The sequence below is a fragment of the Siniperca chuatsi genome, linkage group LG7 (genome assembly GCF_020085105.1).
Source record: "Siniperca chuatsi isolate FFG_IHB_CAS linkage group LG7, ASM2008510v1, whole genome shotgun sequence".
In the NCBI taxonomy this organism is placed as follows: Eukaryota; Metazoa; Chordata; class Actinopteri; order Centrarchiformes; family Sinipercidae; genus Siniperca; species Siniperca chuatsi.
Genome location: NC_058048.1, coordinates 1111096 through 1116461, shown reverse-complemented (window position 1 = coordinate 1116461; position 5366 = coordinate 1111096). Strand labels below are relative to the sequence as shown.

The 5366-nt window shown below is 38.7% G+C and overlaps 1 pseudogene; it reads right to left on the bottom strand.

Annotated features, from left to right (window-relative positions):
- Window positions 1-576: 576 nt before the first annotated feature.
- LOC122879041 lies at window positions 577-1209 on the bottom strand (annotated as a pseudogene).
- Window positions 1210-5366: the final 4157 nt, after the last annotated feature.

The window sequence follows — 5366 nt, the reverse complement described above, 5'->3', positions numbered from 1 at the left end:
ATTAATTTAATTTTGATAAGAGGCCCAGTCTGAAGATATGCCAATATTCAGATATAGTCTTTGCGCCACCTACTGGTAACAGGAAGGTACAGGCTCTTAGCAGCTTAAACAGATCCAACTCAAACTTGATGATGCTTAATAGTGAAGCTTGTGAGTTTTCATCAAAAGCCATTGCCATGATGGCTCATTATTCGCCATGAGACAATAAAGTGTTTGTAACTTCAGTGTACATTGTCCAATCTGCCCAAAATTTCATATGTTTAATAAAAGTCCCGGCCTGAGGACTTTTACTAGTCAGTTATAGCCATTGCGCCACCTTCTGGCAACAGGAATCACTACTGGCAACAGGAAGCAAGCCATGTGTGGCAAACATCATATGAACTACATGAAATTTACATGTGTGGTCTGCACTTGATATACAGCAATATCTGTTGATGTGTCCAATGGGGTTGCCATGGCAGACGCGTGACGCCATGCCAAACAGAAAGTGTGAATAACTCAGCAGTGTTTCAAGTCATCAGCCTCAAATTTAATATGGTTATTGATGGACCACTCCCAGTTACACTTACGTGACATTCATGAGTCATAGTCATAGCAGCCCAGGTTGATGCTGAACATGAAGTTGAGGTGGTTTTCTCAGTGGCACAAAGCAGTCTGTACAAGTAGGACATGGGTAGATCTCAAAGCATTACAGGTGAGGCACCTCGAACCCAAACAAGAAGTACTGGCCTACCAGGAAGGTGATCTCCATGACAGATCGCAGTAACACATGAAGGATGTAGATGAGCAGAACCTGGTTGGACTGCTGGTTGGGGTCCTCTCCTACCTCAACATTTCCTCCAGAAAGCTTTGTTCTACTCCTTCCCTCTCCCTTGCATCCCATTCCTCCCTGTGGTGACAGTAGGTAGGCATGCAGACCCTCAGGGCCTCCATGCTATCCTTTCCCATGTGCCCACATCTCTGTCTGGGAGGCCTCTGGGCTACCACCTGTGCCCTTTGGCTGTCCAGCTTCTCCTCCTTGGCAATCTTATGCAAAACAAAAACTATGTAGAAGATGGATGGGATGGAGACCAGCCCAATTTGGAAGACCCAGAACCATAGATGCATAACAGGAGCATAAATGTCAGCAAACTGTAGGTAGCGCCAGTAAGTAAGCAAGCACAGCACACTCACCTGGAGATGACAATGATGGCCCTGATGCTGAATCATGACCAATGGTTTAAATAAAGATGCTCCACCTTGTCTTTCACCTTCTGGTAGACGTCAGCTGGTTTTCTCCTGTTGTACAATGACTCTTGTTTAACCTTCTTCCAGTAGCTTACAGACTGTAGTTCTGTCAGCTCATGTGAGGGAGCTGGTAACTGCACCTCAGATTCCTTTTTACAGATGCGGTATGAATTGGACAAAATTCCACAATTTAATAGGAGGGAAGTAACAAATGTCACGTGGCCTGCAAGCTGACAAGAAGCAATCTACAAATGTGCAAAACCCTGTTCACGTGTAAAAATGGATCCACAAATGCGAATATATCACTTTACATGTATTTTTTGGGGTGAAACTATTTACATTTGTAAATAATTTTGTGGATTTAATTTTATACTTATATCCACTTTGTACTTAATTTATCTTACCTGTATTATAGTGTATTATATTCTGATTTGCTTAGAACTTCTATCCCTGTGTGCACTGACGTGATAATGAGCTGCTGTAACAAAATAGTTTCTCCTCGGGGATCAATAAAGTATTTCTGATTCTGATTTTACGTGGAATAAAAATACATTTTTACAGAGTTAGTTATGCATATTTGCAAATCGCTCTATATTTTTGTGAATATGACTTTACACATCAAATTAAAAAATACATGTTTGTGGAGAGTGAGATATTTGTGCATTATGGTACACATTTGTGGATTTTTTCTACAGATTGCTGCGTTACAAATTGGACAAAAATCCACAAATGTGCAAAACCCATTTTGCATGTAAAATGGATCCAGAAATGTGTAAATATCACTTTACATGTATTTTTGTGGAGAAACTATTTCCGTTTGGAAAACCTCTATAATTTTACGTGAAATTAAAATACATTTTTACAGAGTAAGTTACACAGATTTGCAAATGACTGTGTTTTTGTGGATGGCTTCACACAACTCAAATTAAAAAATACATGTTTGTGGATAGTGAAATATTTGTGTATTGTGCTACACCTTTGTGGATTGTCTTTTGTGGGTTACAAAGAAAAAAGTCAAATAAAAACTTCCACAACCAGTCACCCATGGCTTAACCTTAGAGAGAAAGTAAAAGATTATGTCATCAGTGTTATTAACAGTAGGACATGTGTTGTCGTTGTTCAAGCAGGGACTCAGGAACACAAGGAAATGGGACCCAAATGCAGACACAGAGGCAGAGCTGGTGAAGTTTAATGATTTAATGGCAAAAGAAAGTGTACAGCAGGCTTATGGGTATAATGAGGTAGGCAAAGTTTAAACCAAGAAAGCAGTCCAGCATGGCCAAACAAATCCAAGGCAGCAGGCAGAAAATCCAATAAATGAAGTAAATTCAATTCAATTCAATTTAATTTATATAGAGCCAATTCATAACACAAGTGCTCTCATTGCACTTTTCTTATAGAGCAGGTCTAGACCGTACTCTTTATAATATTAAATCCAAAAAACACTAGAAAATGCACATGGGTACAAAGACAAACTGGCAATGAGACAGAGGAAACACAGACTAAATGCATAGTGAGGGAAGACACAGGTGAAACTAATCAGGGCGGGGCAGATAATCAAAACTGGAGGGGAAAAAAAACACAAAGACAGGAAGTAAAGCTACACAAGACACATGAGAAAGAACTCTTACCAAAATACAACAGGAAATAACTCAACTTAAACCCCAAACCATGACAGAATGTTAGAGAATGAGGTTTCTGTGTACATCAGTGGTTCGCCAACGTTTTCTGTCTTGTCCCACTTTGGAAGCAGAAAAAATTTTATGCCACCAATTCCACTGTAAACCAGTTTAATTGTTATCAACCATCAACAATATTGGGGAAATGTTTAAAACAAAACAAGTCAAGCTGAATGTGATTTTTTAAAAACAACATCATCTGGAACATGAACTGCATGTTTCGTTTCACCATTAGATGAGTTAATGTGCTTTAGCGATGCGTCTGCCACCCAGCAACACCAGCATGCGGCATTTTGAATGGGTGGTAGCAGAATGCAACTCGTTACCATATGCAAGTCGCTACTATGCACATATTCTACTCATATCACATAGCCAAACAGCAGGATTGAAACTTAAAATAGGGGAAATGGTTAGCAATATGACATGATTAATATTTAAACTTTTGGTAACTCTTTATATTTATTACATGTTTATTTGCTCAGACCGCTTAATCAAACTTTGAAGCTGACATTGCTCCAAAACTGTTTTTGTTACAGTTTTTCTCAGGTGCTTTGGCACAATTGCCCAGTTAAAAATCACGATTTTTCAATATACATTATGCAATTCTCAAATCCATAGTTCATTTTCTCATAACATTATATGCATTTCTTGTTGCTTGACCTAGTTATGCATTGACTTTGCCTTGGTGACCAAAGTGGATTACACTTCTTTTCTAATAGTTTGTATCACTCATTGTGTAAATCCTAGCATGCAAAATATTGTACCCAGCTATCATAACCTTTCAAACATAAATGTTTCATAATCTAGCTTTGTCATAGTACCACAAGAACTGATAACATGTGAATATTCTGAATCATTACAGTGGAAAGTTTTCAGCAATCATTTCTCAAACACATTTACACCACAGAGGGCGAAACTGAGTTTTACATAGGTACCACAGTGACTCCTGAGGGAGAGATGGACACAGAAAGAGGGAGAAAGAGACAGAGGGAGGACAGTATTTTACTGTTAGGGCAAATGTCACATTAAAAAAAATGCTGTGACCAGATAGACACAAGTGTTTGGATGGCCAGTGAGGTGTTGAGGAGGAATTATATTGTCCTTTCTAAATGGTCCCTAGTGTACATGAATTTGTTGTGTCATGGTTGTTGTATTATTGTGTTGAGATATTTGTTTTTACTGTACTTTCATTTTTGTATTTTATGTTTGTGTCAGTGATGAACTTAGTACTTGCCTTTTGCAGCACAAATGAAATAAAATGGTGTGGTTATTGTTAATGTTTTGAGAACTGTAACAGTGTTTCAGAAAATGGGCTTAAGAACTGTAATTGATCTGTTTGTTCACTGCTGATGAATAGTACACAATTCAGGGAACAATTCAGATATCAGTAAATCACCAGCATCATTTCACTCTGTGTGGTGTCTGTGATTTTCATGGTCACTCTGTGAGCTGGGGCAGTGCTCCAATTCCTAGAGGGTGAAAGTCCGTTCTTGATCTTGGGAACAGTAGTTTTACTAAATAATTTTAACTCAAGGTCCTCTACCTTCAGCTTTCTTCTGCCTTCATCAGCAAATGGAGTTTGCTCAGTTGTCAAGGAGTGGGTTCTGCTGTCATCATGTGACCTGAGTATGAAACTTCTGTCATGTGATAAACCAGGAGTCAGTGGACAGCCGTAGAAAGCTCAAGGAGGACATTCACATCCAACACCAGAGACCATCACCACCATGGACAGGGTTTGGATGGCTTGTGGTGGAATCTGGTACAGATATTCAATGTCCCTAGAGGATGAATTGTAATACATTTGGTCCCCTGACCTTTGATATAGTGTTATTTTATTATTTTTGTTTATGACCAAATACCTGCAAAGCTATGACATCCCCATCAGCCTAAGCTGTGATATGTTTAGTGCCAATTTGCAAATGTTAGCATGCCAACATGCTAAACTAAGATGGTGAACATGATTAACATTATACCTTCTCACTGTTGTACACAGCAGCATAGTTCCATACACTTCACTGATAATCCACAGAATTACACTGAATTACATCAAATAATTACGAGATAAAAGTTAGCTGGACACGACTCATGTCGAACCCTATTCAGTGTTGACCCATTCAGATCTGCGTCACTGTTGCACTGAATGGGGTATTTGCATGTTAATGTTAGCATTTAGTTTAAAGCACTGCTGTGCCAAAGTAAAGCCTCACAGAGTTGAACTACTTTGGACAAAACCAGACTAGCTGTTTCCCCGTTCCCTCTTAGCTAGGCTAATCACATCGTTCTTCAGCTCTGTACTTAATGCACAGCCATTTTTGAGATTAACAGAAAGTTAATGGCAACTATTTTGATAATCTAATCATTGCAGTTATTGTTTAAACAAAAATGCAAAAACATTTGCTATTTCCAGCTCCTAAAATGGGATTTTGATGCTTTTCTTTGTCATACGTGATAGTAAAGATG